General features: G+C 40.4%; 1 long non-coding RNA gene across 1 annotated transcript; it reads left to right on the top strand.

Moving 5' to 3' along the window:
- Positions 1–12,699: 12,699 nt before the first annotated feature.
- On the top strand, positions 12,700–22,257 carry LOC114899605. Its single transcript, XR_003794627.1, has 4 exons — positions 12,700–12,846; positions 16,453–16,528; positions 17,516–17,646; positions 20,657–22,257. It is a non-coding gene; the product is annotated as an uncharacterized LOC114899605 (long non-coding RNA).
- The last annotated feature ends 898 nt before the right edge of the window (positions 22,258–23,155 follow it).

Here is a 23,155-nt window from a genome sequence, read left to right on the forward strand (position 1 = left end):
AGTGGACTTTAACTATTTTCTTGGAAGACTTTCCTAAATTATACCTATCAGAAAGCTGCTTTGCTTTAAGGCCGAAGAAAAATGAAAGCTTACTTAACTACACTTAGGTGCCAGGGTCATACTATGAGCTCTACACCTGCCAGGATTCACGCTAAGATAGATAGGGTGGCTCAGCAAACTGTCCATAGTCCTGTGATTTCTTTCTGATATTCTGAAGTAGAAATAATTTCATAACTGTTCACAAAAGAGAGAAACACTGTTTCTTGGTCCTCAATATCATACCGCTGTAGGCTAATTCTTTCTCTCTTCTGTTGCCCCTTAGTATAGAGAGTGTGTTTTGGGGACCCTCCTTCACGATCTTCTCCATTCCAAGAGCATCTTACATAAATCCAGGACTTCTCAAGCAGCCAGTTTTGCCAGATGGTCTTAGGGTTGGTTGTACCCATATATGTATAATCTGAACTTCTCAAGTAAGGTCCTTAGAGAGCATAATGGCTAAGAGAATTGGTGCTGATACCAGACCTGAGTCCAAATACTGCCTATGCCCCTAACTAGCTGTGTAACCTTGGAGAAGTAACTTAAGCCCCTTAAAGGGATTAGATTTCTCACCTGGAAAATGGTATAATAAATGCATCTACCTCATATGGTTAGTGTGTAAATTAATGTAACTTGAGATGGTGCATGTTAAGCATTAGCACAGTGCCTGTCTCTTGTTAGTAATACCTGCTTTTCTTATTAATTATTCTCTTTATATTCCCAGTTCCAGCTGGGTGCCTAACATATAATAGTTGTTCAGCAAATAGTTACTGGATTGAACCAGCTCTGAAATTGAAGCATTGGGTCAACAGCAAAGTAGTCACCCCACCATCATTTCTCCCAGAGAAAGGGAGAATAGATGGAAGCCAGCCATCATACTTTCTTTTCTTATTCTAAACTTCCCATCCAGCCCCAGCAATAAAATAATCTTCCTGGACCCTAACAATTTCAAGGATTTTTCAAATCACACTATTTGAAAATAGCTGGGTTGCCCTAATCTAATATGTCCCAGGACCCCAAGGTCACCAAGCTTCTATTAATGAAGTCTAGTTAAGATAAATGATAACAGTTAGTAAACCAACTGCTTATGAGCTCATTGGGCTTTTTAAAATTTACTATCTGCGCTTCATAGAGACACAGGTATTTTGCTTTTGTAGGACATTCAACAGTCAAAGTAGTCTTTTAAAAAGCACAAATCAGACGCTATTATTGCACTGCTTCTAACCTCTAAAGGCTATCTATTGTAAAGAGATGAAATTTTCAACTACTTAGCCAGGCTCACAGAGACCATGTGCTCTGGTCACTTACTACATCTTTCCCTGACCTTCATGGGGCTCGAGGCACAGTTGTCCTTTTCAGTCCCTCAGATGCAACAAGCTCTACTTCTTGCTCTCCCAGCTTTAGATTGGCCAATCCATCTACCCAGACCAATTTCCCTCTTATCGTTAAGGCCTCGGTTCAAACGCCACCACTACTATCTTGACCAAAGAGACCTGCCTCCTCAGTGCCTCTCCATCCCTTTGTCCAGTCGTATTTCTGTCACTGTACAACATTTATTTACATGTTTACTCTGTCTTCCTCCACCACTGGACATTTGCTTAAGAGCAGGGACTTTGTAATTTTTTGCTTCCAAGGCTTGCAGCAGACACTGGCACATAGGTGTGTAGGAAATGTGTGTCTAATAAAGAATAAATATGTGGATGAAAAAAAAACTGTGAAACACTAACACGAGATTATTCTTCTTTCAAAAGAATAATGAAAAATAATTTCATTCAATAAGAGTCATCCTTAGTTACTGATACATGACTTAGTAGATCCCATTCAATTTAAAATGTCCCCTTTTTTTCTGATACTTTCACAAGTCATTAATTAAATGTTGCTCACTTTTAAGGCCAATCTGTGAGACATTATTTAACTTGTCTCCTCTAAAGTTCCAGCATTAACTCAGGCGGGGCTTCACCAAGTACTGATCATGTGACCTTGGCCTCTCATTGCCTCAGTTTTCTCATTTGTAACATGGGTATAATAATCGGCTTATTTCATACGCCTATGAGGAGGAAAACTTCATGTGTGTGTGTGTGTGTGTGTGTGTGTGTGTGTGTGTGTGTCTATATATATGTATTTAAACAGTGTCTTAGAATAGTGTCTGGCACATGATAAGCATTATAGAAGTATTGACTGCTGCTACTAGTACTGTTATTATGAGAACTAACTGTTGAGAATAATCCTTCATATAGTGGTTTATTCCACTGAAGATAAAGGAAACTCATAGAATATTAGAAATCAGATTAAACACGGAAAGCCAGTAAAATATACCAGGACAGAAGATGATGAGAGTGTGAAAGGATAGAGGAAAAAGAATGGTTTTTGTTTTTCTTTTTCTTTTTTAAAGAAGGAAAGAGCCTAGAAATAGGACAAAAACTATTCATTGGCTATACTGACAGGGAGATCGCTGGTGACCTTCATAAGTAAAATTTCAGGACAGTGGGCAGAGAGATTACGGCGAGGGAAGTCAGATGGATGTAAATTATAGAGTAAATGGGACGTGAGGAAATGGAAACAATATATGATGATAACAATTTTGAAAAGTTCAGACATGAATTGGCTAAAGAAGATATGCAGGGATTAGAGGAGGAGGGAGGCTTTCGTGTTACACGTATAGTTTTTAACATTTTAAGTTGGAGTTACTAGTCTAGAATGAGGTTGAATTTTGGCAAGAATCATTCATAAGGAGTAGATGGGTTGTAGAAAATGCAGTGCTGTGAAGTACTTGAGAAGATGAGAGAAAATGAAATGCTATCTGTAGTGCACGTGGCCTTTGAACTTGAACTCCTGTAGTGCAAGGGAATACAAAGATCAATGCGAATGCTAATGAATTAACGGATTTGGCAGTGGACTATTTACTGACTTCTGTGTTCCTAATGAGTTAGGAAGCGCCTCACCAGCTCAGAGTGAAGGAAGTAGAGAGGATGGAGGAAAATTTGAGGAGGGTAGGGAAAGCTTCTAAGAAAATAGTCCTTAAGGAGAATTAGAAAGAACTTACTGTAAGTCAGAGCAATGTTTCCAGTCTTGAAAATCCATTTGAAGTTGGTGTTTATTAATTTATTGGAATACCAATTTTCCCTGCCACATGATGTTTCTCCAGCTACCTGGATATAAGTTACACAGAGGCAGAAAAGAATGAGAGATAACAATCGAGGGGAAATACAATTAGTATTTTTTTTTTACCTTTTTCCACTTCCCCGCTCCAACTCTGGGGAGCCTTCATGGACATGGCTGCCCTCGCAGCCTCCAGCAGCACCCTGTTATCAAAGAATTCAAAGAAATGGAACCTAGGTTTCCAACTTAATAATTCAGCAAAATCAAAAATTGTATATAATGTTTTCTGTTGGCAAAGATTTTTGCAATATAATTTGGTTCCATCTTTTGACAAGCAATTTGGCAATGTCTAGCAAGATAAAAATGTTAATAGCTTTTTACACATTAATTCTAATTCTGGAAGCTTATGCCGATAAATAATTTATAATCCAGAAAATTATTATATAAAGATGCTCATTGTCATGTCATTTGTAATAACAAAACATTGGAAACACCTTTAATTGTTAAGAATAGGAAAACAGTTTAGGAAATTATATCCACTTAGTAGAAAGTGACACAGTTACTATATTATAATTACAAGATGATGGAGCAAAATAAAATAATGCTTAATAAAGAAAGAATGAAGAAAGCTGACCTAAAATTGTGTCTTCCTTATGACAGTAATTATGTAAACATATCAATATTTATTAAAACTTAAAACCAAGATAAAGTTTTAAAAGCTCTGTACCAGTAACGGGGATTTTATGTTCGTTTCAAAATATTTTTTGACACAACTCTTAGAGTTTTGTTTTGTCTACTCCTTTTCTTAAGAATTTCTGATTATTACCTCACTTTTCATTTCATAGTTTCAAATAAAGTCAGCAATTTTATCATCAGAGAAGATTAGACTTATTGGACAGTTCATAATTCCAAGTTTTTTGGTATAAAAAGACCATATACACTGGTAGGTGCTTTCAAAATAAAATTCCGAGAATTTTTTTTTTGCTTAGTCTTTCCTAGTAGGAGATGAAGCAAACTACCTAAAATTGCTAGCCATTCTTTTTTCATTTTTCTCATTTTATTGATTTATCTTGCCCTTCACAGAAATGATAAGAAATGAGTCTGCAGTTGCCTCTGCCAATTTCTTAAATCCTCTATTATCCACATTATGAAATCATACTAGTATGAATGCTTCCAGTATTTTCAGAACTCTTTGGTTAGTATACTTTAGCATTCTGTATGAAGTATCTTATGTAAGTGTAAAATTTAGACTCAACTTCTGGAAGCTTTTGATTTCTTAGTTCAAAAGTGAGAGATCCTTAGTTCAGCCATATGATTAACAATTACTTGTATAGTAAGAAGCTCCTAAATTAGTGTTTTATGGGTACCTGGCAGTTTTCTTGCCATTTCTCAGAAGTTCTCTATTAAACACATTCTCTCTCTTTCTCTCTCTCTACCTCTCTGTCTCTCTCTGTCTCTCTCTCTCTGTCTCTCTCTCTCTCTCTCACACACACACACACACACACATTGTGATTAAAAGCACAGATTTTGGCATTATGAAATCTAAGGTTCAATTTCCAGTTGTGTAGTTTCTGGGCCACTTCACTTTAGGCAAGTAACCTAATGTCTCTGAACCTTGTTATTTTCATCTGTAAAATAGAAATTACAATTATATCAGACAATCCCCAAAACATCCGTAATGATTTTAGAGTTTCAGAGTCAGGTAAAAGCAGGCACTCAGTAAATGGCTAGTGCTTTTATTACTTTATTATTATTTAGGTCTTGGTTTTCCTTGAGTGTGTGAGTCCCCATAATGAAATGTAATTTCCAGTAGATTGAGTAACACCTGTTTTCACCAAAAATTTTAACTGAGTTCATTACTTTCTGTGCAACCCAGATGAGTTTTCTGCCTCCTTTTCTGTGCCGTATGTAGGTGTTCAGTAGATTTATTTAATAAATGTATGAATGCATGAACGCGTAGATGAATTTTTAAATGCTTCTTTTTGAGAAGGTAGAACAAATGTGACACAGTAGAACAGATAAGAAAATAATCCATGGAAAAAATGGCAAAGTCATGTATGTGCCCAGGGCCAGCCTAAGAAGAATTCCTTTTTTTTTTAGGAATAATGTGTTGAATAGCTTATTTTAATTATTTTTAAAAGTTAAGTACAGGGACTTCCCTGGCGGTCCAGTGGTTAAGACGTCGCCTTCCAATGCAGGGGGGTGTGGGTTCAATCCCTAGTCGGGGAGCTATGGTCCCACATGCCTCGCAGCCAAAAAACCAGAACATAAAACAGAAGCAGTATTGTAACAAATTCAATGAAGACTTTAAAAAATGGTCCACATCAAAAAAAAAAGTTAAGTACAAAAATTTGCTGATGATTTACATATTTAGGACCAATAAAATAATGTGAGATTAGCTGTACTAAAACAGAATGTTGAGCTACATTCACATTAAGTGACATTATATAGTCTGAGTTTATGGAAAACTTCTGAGATGGTGAGTGACCTTTGAGCAGAAAAAGACAGAAGGAGAAATGGCCTTTTCTACATTCTATTGTGCCTCTAAGTACAATGCTTGGTAATCTAGCTACAAAGCTCTATGTCATTGGCCTTAGGCACGTACTGTGATCTACCTTGTGAAGATCAGATTTTGCCGTGGAGAGGATTTGTAAAAGTATCACACATTCCAGTACCGTTGGCAACCACAGCTACCAAAAACTCCAATTTAAATTGATGAGCCTAATATCAGATGATAGTATCATTTCCTTGTGGGTGTTCTGGGAAAAGGTGGGTAGGAAATGTATAAAAGTGAATACTTTATTGACTGAAATAACACTTCATCATTTTGAAAACATAAAATACATTAAAGTTGTTATAGCATCATACATGAATATTTCACTGTATTTTAGACCTTGCCTACAAGCAATGTTTTCTGCCCTTTGAAAGAGAAGCATGCTTGTGGTATGCATTAATCATATAAAAGATTAAACACTGAAAAGAAATTCAGCCTTTAAAGACAATTTGCTTTGATTTATTCAGTGGGTTCTCCTAAAAAGTTAATACCCAGAATTATTGCTTGTTAAATTGGAGTTACAAATTCTTTCAGAGTTACTTAGTATTTTCTTTAATATCAGTATCAAGGAAGGCAAAGCAAATTTACATATTTATTAGGAAATACAGGCACATAATCATAAAACAAGAAAACACAACGTTTTTATAGACTTTATTTTTTAGCAGTGTTTTAATTTTACAGAAAAATTGAGAAGATAGTATAAAGTGTTTCCATATACACTATACCCATTTCCCTCTGTGACGATCAACTTATATTAGTATGTTACATTGTTACAATCAGTGAACAAATATTGATACATTATTGTTTACTATAGTCCATACATTAGTCCAGTTCCTTAGTTTTTACCTAATGTCCTTTTTCTATTCCAGGATTTCGTCCAAAACATCACATTACATTTAGTTGCCATGTTTCCTTAGGCTCCTCTTGGGTTTGATAGCTTCTCAGATTTTCCTTGCATGACCTTGGCAATTTTGAGTAGTTAGGCTTGTGTAGGATGCCCGCTACTAGAATTTGTTTGATGCATGTTTCATGATAATATTGGGATTATGTGTTTTGGGGAGGAAGACCACAAGAGTAGAAGGGTTATTTTGTCAGATCACATCAAGTGTACAAAGTATCAATATGCATTATGAATGCTGAGGTCGACCTTGATCACCAGGCTGAGGTAGTGTTTTTCAGGTTTCTCCATTGTAAAATTACTGTTTTCCCTTCTCCATATTGTACTTTTTGGAAGGAAGTCAATATGCTCAGCCCACAACTGAGGAATAGAGAGTTATGCTTAAGATGGAGTACTACATAAACTATTTGGAATTCTTTTGCACTGGAGATTTATCTATTCTCCCGCATTTATTTATGTATCCAATTATTTATTTATATCAGAAGAACTCATGGATTTTTATTTTATACTTTGGGTTATAATCTAATTCTACGTTAGTTACTTTGTTCCTCAAATTGCTCTAGTCCTGACCCTTGTGAACTCTTTTCAGTTCAGTGGCTCGTGTGCCACTCTGAGGTATCCCCATCCTATATATTTTTTTGGAACTTCCTTACTTTCTGACACTATAAGATGGCCTTGTGTATAAATCTTGTATATTTACTGCCCCAGTCCTAGAATCAGCTGTTTCTTCAAGGATAACTAGGTCTTTTTAGTGGAGAACAGCATTAGACAGCAGGATCTGGGTGTGGGGTGTGCTAATTGCTGCCCGGATGTCATTGCTTCTAGATCTTCTCAGCTGACAGAGCAAAGAGATAACATGTGTGTACATTCCCCACGTATATGGACATATCTATAAGTATCTCTCTACATAACCATGTGTGTTAAGGTAATATGAAGCAATATTAAGCTAAGCATGAATGTAGATTGATGTTTCCAGCTTTAATCTGTTACCACATAGACCATCTTAGCCTCATCTCTTGCTTATCTTTAAATTTCAACTGCGGCAAAACACTTGACTTTTAGAAGTATGAAAATCAAATTGTAGCTACTTTGGGAAGCCACATCATCTAGCAGAAGAATTCTTAAAGGGCAAGGTGTATATCATCAAATTTTAATTTACAGTCAGCAGTACTTTGTAACATCCATAGGCCTCCAGACCTCTGCTTCCAAGAAGAGGAAGTAGCCCATTTCTCCCAGGTTCTTCCACTTAAAACTAAAACCCTGAACATAACAACAGACAAACATAGGAAGACACTGAAAGGTGGAAATGAGAAGGCAGACTTAACTAGGGACTTTGGGACTTGAGGAATAACATGGTGATGAGTCCCCTGTGTTTCCTGTTGCTTCCCATACATCCTGGAGAGGGTATTACAGGAACCCCCAATCAATAACCACCAACAGAACAACAGACAAAAAAGCTTCAAAAAAGAAAACACAAACCCCCCGTTCCCCCTAGCCAAGGTATGAGGAAAGGGGTTGTCAAAGACAGAAAACCATTTGGGCAATAATATACACACTACTCGAGCCAAGTGCCAGTGGCATATTGCACCCATCCCCTATGTCCTGTGGTTTCAGTTGGGCCAAGCTAGGATTTGATCTTCCACCCCACCCCACTCCTGCCCTCCAGAAGAGGCAGCGCTCTGATTCGCCACCAGGGCTGTTTCAGTGTGGTGCAGTGGGGAGCTGAGCCTCCACCCCTTTGCATCAGCAAAGAGACTTTCAAAGGTGGTACCTGACAGGCTAGTTAACACTGGGCTGCCCTCACACAGTCGTGGGGTCCAGTGGTGGGACCTAGCCTCCGTCTCTCCCTGACATCGATAAGAATAGGAAGTTACACGTTGGAGGGAGTAGGCACCCCACTAACCCCCAACACATGGTGTCAGTGAGACCCAATGGGGTGCTGAATCCCCATAACCGTCCTGAGGCAGTAAGACAGAATGAGATGGCACAAGCAGGGCTAGTTGGCAGTTCTCTTCCTCTTACCCTGGTGTCAGTGGGGCCAGCAGGTAGCTGACCCTCTACCCACACCCGGCATCAACAAGAAGGAATGAAGTGGGAGGAAGGACAGCAAACACAGCAAACACTTCACCTCTCCCCTCCCCTGGTGTCAAGAAATCTACTGGGGAGATGAACTTCCACTCCTACTAAAAGGCAACACAATGATATTAATGTTCCCACTTTTGGGGGGAAGGTGTCAGAAGGGCCAATAGGGTAGCTGAACTTCTACTTGATCTGTCTGCAGTGAGAGAATGTAAGTGCCCACTTTTGCTGGGGTTTTGACAGTAGGGCCCAATGGAAATCTGTACGTAGCCCCCCACTCCTCATACTACACCTCCAATAGGATGACTTCCTTCTAAAAAGTAATAATAAAATTAAATGGGATACAGAGTCATATAATAACTCACAATGTTTAGAATCCAATTGAAAAATACTCATGGCACCAAGAACCAGGAAATCACAGAATAAATGAGAAAAGACAATAAACCTACACCAGCACTGAGATAAAACATCTATTGAAATTATCAGACAGGGGTTTTAAATAAGCTGTCACATAAATGCTTCAATTAGCAATTATGTGTTCCTTGACGGAAATGGGAAAAATAGAAAATGTGAACAAAGAACTAGAAGTTATAAGAATAAAAACAAATGAGAAGAGTAGAACTGAAAAATACAACAATCCAAAAACTTTGCTCAAGAGTAGAGTGGAGATTACAAAGCACAGAATCATGAACTTAGAAGAGATCAATACAATGTACCAAATGTACAGAGAAAAATAGGCTGAGGGGTAGAGATGGGAGAAAGAACAGGATCTCAAGAACCTGTAAACAGTAACAAAAGCACTAACATTCATATCATCAAGGTTCCAGAATGAAAAAAGAGAGCACGTAGGACTGACAGAGTATTCAGAGAAATCATGACTAAAACGTTCCCAATTTTTTAGAAGACATAAGCACACATTCAAGAATCTGAGCAAATCCAAAGAGGAAAAACACAAAGGTATCCTTGTCAAGACGCGTCATAATTAAACTTCTGAAAAGTAGAGACAAAACAAATCTCGAAAGTGGACAGGCAGAAACGATGCATCACTTATTGAGAAACCAATTCCAATGACAGCATGTTTCTTGTCTAAAATTATGGAGTCAGAAGCATTGACATAACATTTTTCAAGTAGTAAAAGAAAAGAACTCTCAGCCACAAATTCACACTTTTTATATCCACTTTCTTGTTTGACTTATATTAATGGACTACCAACTCATCTTTCTATATCTGGGCCTGCCATCACACTTCTCCAAAAATCTAGTCACAGTATTTCCAGAGTGATCTTTCTGAAAAAGAAACAAATTTTTCTTATAAAAGTACCTGATTGTGTTATGAAACTTTTCTCTCTTCTAAGTTACCAGGTAAAATCCTTCAATGGATTCCCATCTTTCTTGGAGTGAAGTCTCACATCCAAACTCTCTTTGTCCTTTTGGGCTGCTGTAAGATTATACTGCAGGTTGGGTGGCTCATAAACACCAGGAATTTTTTTTCCCACGGCTCCGGAGGCTGCCAGTTCAAGAATAGGGTGCCAGTATGGTCAGATGAGGGCCCTCTTCTGAATCACAGACTTCTCATTGTATCCTCACATGGCAGAAGAGCTTAGGGAGCTCTGTGGGGTCTCTTTTATAAGAGCACTAGTAACAGTCATTTCCCAAAGGCCCCACCTACTAATACTATCAGCTACGGAAATTAAGATTTCAACGTATGAATTTGGAGGGGAACACAAAGACTAGACCGTAGCACTTACTATACATACATGGACCATGCATGATCTGGCTTCTACCCCCCTCTCCATTGTCTTCTTTTCCTACACGCCAGTGAGCATTTCTCTTTTTTTTTTTTTTCTTTTTTTTTGCGGTACGCGGGCCTCTCACTGTTGTGGCCTCTCCCGTTGCGGAGCACAGGCTCCGGACGCGCAGGCTCAGTGTCCATGGCTCACGGGGCCTAGCCGCTCCGCGGCGTGTGGGATCTTCCCGGACCGGGACACGAACCCGTGTCCCCTGCATCGGCAGGCGGCCTCTCAACCACTGCGCCACGAGGGAAGCCCCAGTGAGCATTTCTTATACTGATTATGAATGGAACTCCTTTCTGGACTGATCCTTAACCATTCATTTTCTGGCAACTGTGAATTTATCTTCTCTTTTCCTCAAAACTTCACCCTTCCTTCATGTTACATATCCATTTCAATTGCCTTCTACAGGAAGCCCTACTGATATCGCCCATATACTACTGTCCACCGCATGAATTAAGGTCTTACTGTGTCTTCCTGTAGCACTCTGTAATATCTTTTACGGTAACTATGGATTTTCTTACTTGAGTGTCACAATACATTGAATTCTAGGTGGCACTATAATGATTTTAGTAACAGTAACACTGGTGCCTAGTTTAACCCATGACATACTTTAGGTGTTCAATAAATGTGTGTTGAATGAGTGAATGAATGAATGGTCAATTTGACATCTTAATCATGTTACTTTTCAAAAATCTGTTAAAAGATACCACAGTTTTCCAGAAGATTAGGGAGTTAGGACCTTAAACTTGATTTAACAGAGGGAATTTTTACTCATACATCATGCTTAAATACCTCAAAGTAAAACCATAAACCCAGGAATTTAAGGTTATCCATTTGGACTTTCAAGCCAATAATTAATATCTCCTGCCCCGACTGTATTAGATGGTTTCGATGCTCCACTCATATCTCCCCAGCACTCATCATTCCAGTATATGCTGCTAGAATCATGCTGCCGCCTGCAATTATCCACCTTAGGGCAGGCCAGAAGTGTACAGGAGTTAATGTATCTGGGTGTAGCTTTCAACCAAGGACAGAGGGGACTGGAAGATAAGTACTTCAAGTTTCTCACCGATTCTTGGGATAACTCTGAGACATGTTCTGTAGAGTTTCACAGAACTCGCCTGAAGTACTGGCAGCAGTTCCCTGCAGGAGTAATTTATTCGGTAATGCACCTCTGTTGGCTTCCTTCCATGCCTCCATTCTCAATTCCCACTCCACTTCTGAGTTTTCTGGAAGCACCTCCCAGATGAGCAGTTTGCACTCAAATTATTGCCTCAAGTTCTGCTTCTAGGGGAACTCAGTTGATAGCCTCCTAACAACCCAGTGCTCCTTACAGAGCCGTCACTGGTACAAGTACCAAGGCACGGCACATTACGTATCACTCCTCCTAAATCCTAATATTTTTCAATAGATAGGAAAGAGCATGACCTTGAAGAGAAAAAGAGTTTATATGAGGATGGCCAATGGATAAAGGGAAGGAGAGACAGTGCCATTTGTTTTCCATTAATGATAGTGTGAAATGTATGGGCAGATGGTCTAACAGGTGTGACTATAATTTGAGGAGCCTGCTCCCTTGGTTACAGAAGACTGCTATTGTTATTATTATGGAACCACAACCTCATGACTTTATAGTTTCACTTGATTTAACCTTCTCCTTTACCTTTAAATCTTCGTACATCACTGAATTGCAGCCAATAGATTTATTTTCTCCCTATGGCTCCATCACAGAAAAAGACACACACGTGCACACACACACACACACGCGCGCACACACACACACACACAGAGTTTTGTGTATGCCAGTGCTAGAAAAGACAAGCTCAAGGTGCATGTATGCAATGGATATTGTACATTACAGGTCTCTGTGAAATAGTCTTCTGCAGGTTCCTATGTTTATTTTATGAATAATTAACTTTAGTAAAGTTAATTTCCTGAAGATCTTGTTGAAGACTGAAGAAAGGAAGTAAATTGTAAAGAAAACGACTTCGAAACTTGCCCTTTTCACCCTCTCTTTGTGTCTTAATGAACAAAGGATAACTGGGCCTTTTTTGAAGCCTTTGCTTGAGTTGAAGACACAAAATGCAACCTGTACTCTTATCATAATATGTTCAGTTTATGAGTACCCAAACTTATAAACCGTGAATTTCCCTAAAGTTATTATACCATTTAGAAGATGTTTGCTTGGATGTTTACTTAAAACCAAACAATTGAGGTCTATGTGTCCAAATAATTTCCTTCTCTTTTGCTGTCTCCATTTCAGTTTCCTGAGTTTCTGGGAAGGCCTGGTTTCCCCAAAGGAACGATTTCTGGTAGAAGTCTGAAAGTCTGACCCAAGAAAAAAAAATCCAGTACAGCCAATGAATTGAGGACAAGAAGTTTTCCGATCAGGTAGGAACATTTAATCTCATACATTACGATCGCCTTAAGTAAGGTGTGCTGATAGCTGGATATGATTTAACTGCTTGGAAAAAGATGCATATATATTATATGACCTACCCCACAAGGAAGCTGTTCTCAATTCTCTTAGAGGTTGTGGTGTTTATCAGAGAGTGCCTTGGGGGAAAATGAATACAATAACAGTATGATGCTTTTTTTTTATTATTAGCTCTTTGTTGCCAAGTACACTTGGTGACCTTGGTGCCTGTGGTTTAATCCAGGGGGTTAGACATGTGGAACAGCACATTAACCCTCTTTAGTATTTTCTCCCAAGACAAATCATTTTTATAGGTTGCCTCCATGGCCTTCTAGTTGCTTATCAAAATGAAGCATCAAGTCTTCTAAGTGTGCAATAGCCCCAGTCAGTGTGAGGAAATCAGCTTGGTTCTTATTGGGGCACAGCTTCTTGGCCTTGGCACAAAGTGAGTTCACATAGGGAGTTAGAAGGAGGAGAACGGGACATGAGAAAGGGGAGTTCTGTGTTCTCATTTACCTATGCATGTTGAAACTCCACTAACAGCTTTATTTTCATTAGCAATTTGTGATAAAAACTTAGGGTAAAGGGAATAATGAAGCTGTCCCATTATATGGCAGGACAAAAGATAGTAGTGACATCAAAATCAGGGCCTATCCATCTCGTTTGCAGTTATATACTGAGTGTTTAGCATAGCATTTGACCCCTCATCAGTATTCAATAAGAAGATGCGTGTTGAATGACTTAGGGATGAATTGATGAATGAAAAAAGTTAATATGGTAGAAAATGTGTTTTATCCTCGTATTTTCGTGTGTTGACTTCTGTATTTCAAGACCCATCACTGTAACTGACACATAGAATATAAGCAATAAAATGTGTTGAAAGAATGAATGAGTCCCCACTATTCTAAGAATAATTTTAAGACCAACGCAGACCCCATATCTGCCAGAGGTATCCAGAGGTGAAAGCCTGGATCTCAGCTAGTGGTAGAGCTGACAGGATTTATCTAGTTTTAATAATTTACAGCTCATCCCATTACATTTAGGCATAGTACCTACATGAGCCATACAATTAAATGTTGACTGAAAAACAATGCACAACCTAGAAGTTGAGAATTATGTTTTATGTGGAAGACATACTGAGGACTGAAATCAGGAGACAGCCTCTCAGATAGCTCTGAGGGACTGTTCTGAAGAGCTAAGGGAGGGCACAGGGTATTTAGAGGTTCTTGCAAAAAAAAAAAAAAAAGACAGTAGTTGGAACATCAAAAGATTACTGTTAATTAAAGAAAGTAGACATCTTAAGTTAATAAATGTAGCACTTTTCTATATATGGTGAGATGCAAGAATCTGGTCTCCTGGAAATCATTCCCTTGATTTGCACTTTAATTATCTAGGGCCAGTATCCTGTTTTCTCCATCCTGAATCCCCTCAGGGTGCGGCTTTGGGTGTGGCTTCAGTGGCTGATGGCTTGATGGCTATAACATCCTGTGTTACTGATAAGGCTGGCTACATTCTTTGTCTACATAAATGACTTGAATATGGATAGTAAATCTGTGGATTTGCAAAACGTAATTCTTGGAGCATTTTTATAAGGACAAAGTTCAGGGCAATTTCAGAATCACTAGTGGCTAAAATTGCTATTTATACTTTTCCACTGGTAGGTAGTAATCTGCTGTTGCTGTCTTCAGTATTCCCAAGGGATAACAAAAGCCATTTAATTCAAGAAAGAAAGGTAAAATTTAGCACAATGCAGCTTCCACAAAACCAAACACACACCCAACTCTCTCAGATATGAAGTAGTAATCTAAAATAGAATCCTGGAACTAATTGCAAAACAAGAGCAAATGTACTCATATTGGATAATTTTATTCTTTTATTAATGTTTGATACATATATGTATTTATTATTAAAATTCAAAGTTGCTATATGGAGAAATAGTTTTGTACCAATAGTGTCTTTGTATGTGTTTATCAATAATGTATGAGATTGCCTCCTATGCTCCTTTTCTTTTATTGGGGGGGGAGGGGGTGTGTCACGCTACGTCAAGGTCGGGAGTCAAACCCGCCACGACTGTCCATGAGGGGTTTTCCCGGGTCCTCACTTCAGGCCGGTGGGGGTGGCCAGGGGCAGCCGAAGACGTGCGTACGTGCGTGCGTGCGTGCGTGCGTGCGAGCCTGCGAGTCCACGGGGCGGATCGCGCGTGCCGGGAGTGTTTCAGCCCGGCCCCCGGCTCATTGTGGTCGCCTCACGCCGGCCCGAGTTCGCAGCAGCGGTGGAGGCCCCGGGCCTGTGACCACAAAGAGGGAGCCGGGGGTCGGACGGGAGCGCTGCGGCGGCAGCTGAGGCCCAGACCAGGCCCCCCTCAGCCTCCCGCCTGCCCGTCTGCCCCGCCCCCGCCGGCGGCGCCGCGCCCCTCCCCCAACCGCCAGACTAGCGCGGTGCGGGGCCCGCGCGCGAAGACATGGGGGAGAAGCTGGAGCTGAGGCTGGAGTCGCTCTTGGGGACCGAGCCCGCCGTCTCCCCGTGGCCGCTGCCGGTCTACGTAAGTGCCGCCCGTCCCCTCCTCCCGGACCCCCGCTCCTGTTCCCCCACGGCGCGCGCTGAGCCCACCGGGAAACGGAGCGACTCGAGTCGCCAGACCCTCTTTGGAGCCCCCCTTCCCGCCCCGCCGTGGTTCTCCGCGGCAGTTTCCAGCCCCCGCGCGCAGGGTGGGCAGAGGGGAGCCGGCGCCGGCCGGGGGGCACAGACTCGGCCGCGGGGACCCCGCGCTTCCGAGGGGCGCCCGAGCCGGTCTGCGGTTGGCTCTGCAGGGCTGGGGACCCCGGTCCCCCCGGTCCCCCCGGGCCTGGAATGTCGGCGGGCTTGCCCTTCTGTACTTTAGGATCTGACATGTAGGGTTTCTTTTTCCTGGTAGTTTATTCTTAGCGCTGTCAACGTGCTTAGTGTTTTTAATTTTTTTTTATTTTTCAGGGCACCCTTTCCTCCCTCTCTCCAGTTTTTTTGTGTTTCTGTTTTGTTTTGTTTTAGTCAGGCATTTTGTCCCTCTGATCTTGAGTGGGTGGGCTGGCAGGACACTTGGAGAGGAGGCGTTCTGTCCCCTGATCTTGAGTGGCCTTTGGAAAATGACAGGCCAGACGGAAATTTACACAGGCGTCCGGTGATTCCAGAAATGCAGGGTGTCCGGCTAGGTGGGCGCCCGGCCTGTCGTCCCCCGTGGCGGCGTGGTGCGCGTGTTCCTTGTCTCAGGGTTTACGCTTGGGCCCCGCAGCCCACCTTCCAAAGGGAAAGCGCAGCGGGCGCCTTGGGCCGGCGCCTTTGGGGCGCCCTTTCGTGCGCTCGGCTTGCGGGGGACCGGCCTCCAGGCGACCCGGCGGGGAAGCCCGCGCGACCCGGCCGTCGCGCGGGCTCCGTGTGTGTCAGTTTGTGGAAAGTGTGTCGCGCGCGGCCGGGGTCGGGGTCGGGACGCTGGGACCACCTGGGAGCCGATGTAGAGGGATATGATTTCCATTTTCAAGGCGCATTCATCCTGTGCAGGGAGACAGCCTAACATAAAATTTGCCTAACAAAAAATATATTAACAGGTGGAAAGACTATCTCCCAGTTGAACAGCGGATGCCTGGGACTCGTTTCATTGCTTTCAAAGTTCCTTTAAAAAAGGTGAGCAAAAGTTAATACCATATTCTTCCAGAAATCTGAATTCACCATATAGAGCCCTGGCTCTCAACCCCGTCGTACTCCATTTTCCCGTTTTATAGCAAATACTTTTTAATACCTCTTTTACTATCCAGAAATGGGATTCATAGACAAATACAACCAACTTTTGTACTTAATTAAAAAACAAAAAAAAAACAATGCAATGCCCTAACTATAAATAAAGAATAAAGTAATTTATAAGAAAGTAATATGTATCTCAGTATGTAAATGTTTGGGGATGACTATACTAGAAATAAAGAAATAGTCGGTTACTTGTACCATGAATGCAATAAACTGTGGACTTTGATTGATAACGATGTGTCAGTGTTGGTTCATGAATTCTAACAAATGAAGCACACTGGTATGGCATGTTGGTAATGGGGAAGGCTGTGTGGGATGAAGGAGAGAGGGTATAAGTGGGAACTGTGTACATTTTGCTCAGTTTTGCTGTGAATCTCAAACTGCTCTAAAACTAGTCTACTAATTAAGAAAAAAAGTGTGTGTTGCTGACACTTGAATAACCAAAGAGATCAGTGGAACAGGGTACATGTATAAGCCAAATACATGAAAGAATATTTAGCAGTGAAAGCCATCCTTCCTATATGTAGATATTCAAGAAGTATTTATTTCTGTGTCTATTTTCAGGCACTCCGCTTGGAGCTGGCAATACAGTGGTAGGCAAAATTGATGTGGTCCCTGCCTTCTGGGAGTTTCGAGTCAGGTTAGGAGACCAACATGAAATAAACAAACATAGAAATAACTATATAGAAGTGAGCTTATTTTCTTCCGTCTAATCTCTCTGGAAGAAAGGATTGTAATATCGCTTGTAAGCTACAGAGGAGGAAACTTTACTTTGAATCTCATATGTTAGCATCCCAGGGTTTGAATAAATGGATAATATAGTAAAGGATTTTAAACATATGTTCTTCCTTATTTTATTCTTTCTGACAGAGTTTTGAAAAGAATCTTGCTCCAGAAGAACGTTTCTCCCCCTTGGATCTCTTAACAAAATCCAAGGACAGAATGAAGAACTTGGGCTGATTATTGACTTAGCAAATACTCGCCGCTCTTACAAGCCAGAGGTAAATGGAAGGCGTAATTGAAAATGACCTTCTTTCTGATACTGTAATAATTCATAGTAGTTCAGTAGTTATCATCTTATGCTAAGGTGAGTCCTGGCCTTCTCTCGTGGGTTCAAAAAGGGAAGCTAGTGGTTTCCTTAAATACACATTTGTAATTGCTGTTTCAAAATGAGATGAAAGATATGAATTGAACTATAGTATTTGGCAGTAGGCTCTAGATATGCTTAAGAAATTCTATAAGCTTCCATGTTCTACATTTTGAAAATGAAGTAAACTTTTAGCAGTTACAGTAGTATCCTAAAAAGAAAGAAAGGTATGTCCATTATGTCTTTAGCACTTATGTTAAGCAGTTGCCTGAGCATGTTTAAGCATCAGTGTAAAAGACAATTGTTCTCTAAGTTTTATGCTTCCTTTTCCTGATGCCTTCTGATATAGTACAGAAACCCATCTATTCTCTTGGCCCATGTAGGACATTCCAGTGCAAAAGAATTATCCTCCTTCTGACCTGTTCCATGGCCTTGGGAGACAGTAACACCTAATGTCTTTTAATATTTGTAGAGCAGTTTGCCATTTAGAAAGTTCTTTCATATCCATTGACTTAGTTAATCTTCACAGCAATCCTTTGCTCTTGAAGTGGAAGTAGTACTGATATCTCCTACTGAGTGCTTACCCTGCACTAAGCTCAGAGGATAGACAACTACAATTACTAATTTTCCAGACGATGAAACTGACTCTCGGAAAAGGAAGAATTGAAATTTCAGCTCTGTTATTGCTTTTTTTTTTATTGTGGTAAAATATAGAGAAATCATATTTCTTTTAACCGTTTATAAATATGCAGTTCAGTGGCATTAAGTACAGTCACAGTGTTGTGTAACCATCACCGCTGTCTAGAACCAAAACTTTTTCATCGTCCTCAACAAAAACTCTGTAACCATCAAACAGTAACAACCCCATTTTCCCTCCCACCAACCCTTGGTAACCTCTATTCTATTTTCTGTCTCTGTGAATTGGCCTATTCTAGGTACCTCGTGTAAGTGGAATCTGCAGTATTTGTCCTTCTGTGTCTGGCTTATTGCACTAAACATCGTGTTTTCAAGGTTCATCCATGTTATAGCACGTAACGAAATGCCATTTCTTTTTTGGCTTAGAAAATCCCATTGTGTGTATATAGACCATAGTTTGTTATTCAACGGTTGATTGACACTTGGTTGTTTTCCACCTTGTAGGTATTGTGAATCATGCTGCTATGATCATTGGTGTACAGATATTTGTTCAAATCCCTGCTTTCAGTTCTGTTAGATGTGCAGCGTAGGTAGTAGCAGAGTTGTTGGATCATAGCCTACTGCCAAATACTAAGCTCTACGCTTAACCTGTGAGAAAGTGCCAAACTGTTTTCTACAGTGTCGTCTTGTTTTTAAACAATTATCACAAATTTTAAGCATATACAAAAGTATAAAACTACTGTGAGTGTTCCTTGTATACCCATGAACTCATCCAGCTTTCTTATTTACCAACTGATGGCTGTCATGTTTTATCTATACCCCCACCTGTTTCACCCCATTCCGTATTATCTTGAAGCAGCTCCGAGACAGCATGTAAATTACACCTGTACGTTTTTGGTACGTGCATTTAAAATATAGGACTTTTATTCCTTAATATCATTTTTTAATATTAAATACCCAGGGAGTGCTCAAATTTGCAGTTGTCTCCTAAACGTCATAAAAAATTGTCTATAAGAATTTTGAATTAGATCCAAATAAGGTCCACACTTTGCCGTGGATTGTTAGGTCTCTGAAGTCTTGTTTAATCTATAGGTTCTCCCTCCATGTCTCTCTCACTTTTTTTTTCCTCCTTGAATTTTGTTTTTAAAGAAACCAGGTAATTTGTCCCATCTAGATGCCGATGATTACATTCCATGTGTTGGTAACATATTCTTCAGTCCTTTTATTTCCTGTAAATCGGTAGTTGATCTGAATGAAGCTTGCATGTTTTGTTTTGGCAAGACAGTTTCACGGGTGATGATGTGTTCTTCCATGGAGACGTATATAGTTGTGTCTTTCTGTGGTATTAGCAGTCACTGATGCTTCATGCCTACATCCATTAATTCAGTTGAGGCTTCAAAGAATGGTGAATTCTGTTGTTCCTTTTTTCACTTATTAGCTGGGTATATTTGTACGAGGAGAAGATTCCCCTCATCAGCTGTTTGGTTGCTCAGTTGTAGAGGCATGATTCTCTTCTTTTATTTAACAGTTTTCAAAATAATGAGTTGATTCACAAATATCCTCCAGTGTTGACCAGTTTTGTAAAATTTTATTTATTCCTATCACCGTGGACTCCGTTACAGTTATTATTCTAACTGAGGCCCTATCTTTGGCCAGTTGGAGCTTCTCGGTGACTCCTGAGTCCTTTTGACATGACATCAGTTGTTTCTAGACTTTTTCAGTGGTCAGAGCTAGGAAATATGTACGTTTGTTTTTAATATTTTTAAAATATGTCATAGGTTCCTCCTGCTACTTTCCATTTAAATTCAGAACTAGAGAATTTTCACTTATCCTTTTCTGTCTTCTATTGATAGTCTACTTTCTCCCACCTCAAGAATACCAGTTCTCAACAATGCCTGAAATTGCCTCTGTTTCCTAATTCGAATCCAAGTTCTTCTGACTCTATTCTACTACTCTCCTTAAATCACAGCCGCTTTATGGCCCTTGAAATGTAAGATAGAACATAAATGTAGGTAGAACTGTTTATATCATTTTGAGTTACACGTGCATTCATTCACATAGATTTGCTTTTCCTTTTGCATGCCTGGTAACTGTCCGTTCTGCAGTTTTAATGAAAATCAAGTGATAATTACTGGTTAAAGCAGCTTTGGAAAAAATGGCTCTCATCAGAATGACTGACATACAAAGTTTAATGTACTCTCCTGGTTTATATTCTGCCTTCTCTAATTAATTTTTTATTCTTTCCCTACAAAGGAAATAATACATATTTTCATGGTTTTGCCTTGTAGGACTTACCAGAAACTCTTCCTTATTTAAAAATGTGTACAATTGGGCATCAGGTGTCAGATGACGACACTAGTTTTAAATTCCAGTGTGCTGTTAATGGGTTTCTGAAAGAACATAAAGATAACGGTGAGTTGCTTTTGTGTTTGTTTTTGTTTTTCCTTTACCTGAACTTTGGTATGCATTTTGAGTGGGGTTGGGGATTTTTAACATTTTTAATAGTTCTGACATTAGTGTCAAGTTGTGTTTGGTAACATTAAGGTGGAAATGTCAGACGGTGCTAATAGAGTACGGTGTTTTTCCTGTTTATGGTCACAAACAATTTAGTTTAGTTTGGAAAGTGATCTTTGTGAGAAATATGAACTGAGCTAGCTTACTTATCTCTTTTTTAAAAATTTGAATGGAAAATACATGAAAACATAAAAATGTTCTTTTGTCCTGTTTATTGGTTGAGAGGTGGAAGAAAAGGTTTAGACTCTCAGGTTCTTAGCGTACACAAAAGAGAAAACAAAAAGCAAAGGTTCAGAGTGAGACAGATCCCTAGAAGCAAAACAAAGCGGAGTGGACCAGGTAGAGTGGCTTCCTCATCATATATGTGTTTAAGATATTTTTGCTGCTTTTACCCTTCGGGTGCAAGTGAGGAAGAACACTACCACCTCTTACTCTTATCTTCAGACAGGAAGAACTTAAAAGGCTGGTGTTTTCTTGTTTCCGCTTTAAGATCTACTCTGTTGATAGTAGGTCTTAATAGCGTGTGAATTTTAAGGATCCACTTGCCTTTTTCTAGCATCTAACTATCAGAAGGAACATGGTGTTTGCCATGTTTTAAGACTGAGGAATCTTTTGTCTTTGGAACACCACTGACGCCCATGTGAAAGTGTTCATTTTGTCCTCTTTCTAAATTTAGCCTGAGGAGTGTGCACTTTATTAACAGACAGTAAATATTCCGTGTATATATAAAATGATGCACGTATATACATAAAACAGGGAGTAGGGGAGAGGGAATAGAGATGGAGGTGGGAAGATAGGGGATAGGAGGCGAGAGAGAGAGGGAGAGACTGGAATTTCAAGATAAATTTTCATTCTATAACCTGGTTGCTTAATGCAGGTACTAGCTCTTAAATATCTTCAGCCCTATTCACAGATCTTCCGTGTACTTTAGCTTTAAAACTTGAGAGGCTTGGCCTGTCCTGTGATAACCAGGGTGTCTAGAAAGGAGGCAAATTATCTGATGTGTTTAAACTGTAGTCACAGAAATGTTACCTCTTAAGACGTTAGGGCGCAGCTGCCGGCCTACTCACTTCCTCCAGGCTCCTTTGTGTGTGTTCTGTCTGTTCCGCGTGGGCTAGAAGATCCTTACAAGTGCATGAGAACACGTTTGTAAACCTTGATTGTTCACATGTTATACCAAGTGTAGTCCATTGCATATGCTGACTCCTCTGTGGGTCTTCTGCATGCAGTGGGCTAACTTCACCATGCTGTCTGCCATTGCAGTCTCAGGACCTTAGTTATGGTCCATTGGTGACTTCCTCTGCTGTAAGGCCCTCCCACAGATGCCAGGCTCACTGATAATGAGGAGGAGACTATACTATGCACTCCCTAGAATTGGTAGAGACTCAGAAAATAAATTGTTTCAGTAAATACCGAGAGCCTTATAGGTTTGTTGTTAGGGCACGGGGATACAGAGGTGAGTAGAAGTCTTTGTTCAGTAGCAACTTACAGTTATCTAGGAAGAGAAACATGTAGTGAGTATAAGTGGGTTAATTATGATAAAAGAATCAAGTGCAGCAGGAATATAGAGGAGAAATTGAGGAAGGCCTGACCGAGGAGACAGCGTTTGAGCTGGGCTTGGGGGAAGAGGATTTTGCCGGAATGAGGAAAGGACAGCCCAGGTATTGGGGACAGGTACAAAAGGCCCAGGGCTTGAACTTGTGCTCTGGAGGGGCAGCCTCTGGTGTGACTAGAGGGTAGTGTGAAAGGGCAAAGAAGTCATACATTCATTTTCAGCAAATATTTGTATAACACCTTCTAAGTTGAAGGCACTGTTCTAGGAAGTAGGAAGAGAACAAAGTTCTTGCCCTTACGTACTTTCCATTCTAGTGGGGGAGAGAGATGAATAAATAAGTCAATATGTGGAGTGTCAAGCGGTGGTAAATGCTTTGGAGAATAACAAAAGAAGATGAAGAGGTGAGGGAATGTGGTAGGTGATCAGGGAAGTCCCCTCTATTAAGATGTCGATTGAGCAGAGCCTTGCGGTGAGAAACAAGCCATTGGATATCTGGGAGAGTGGAGATGGGGTGGGAGGGTGTGTTCTGGGAGAGTGGAGATGGGGTGGGAGGGTGTGTTCTGAAGCAGAAGGAATAGTAGGTGCAAAGTCCCTGAGGCACGCCTGTGCTTGGCATGTTTGAGGAATAGTAAGGAAGCCAGTGTGGCTGGACAGGGGAAAGTGAGTGAGGGCAGGGCAGTAGAGAATGAGATCAGGGGAGGCTGGCAGGGCAAAGGAG

Source organism: Monodon monoceros, unplaced genomic scaffold (genome assembly GCF_005190385.1).
Source record: "Monodon monoceros isolate NGI ecotype Baffin Bay Population unplaced genomic scaffold, NGI_Narwhal_1 Contig2934_ctg1, whole genome shotgun sequence".
Classification (NCBI taxonomy): domain Eukaryota; kingdom Metazoa; phylum Chordata; class Mammalia; order Artiodactyla; family Monodontidae; genus Monodon; species Monodon monoceros.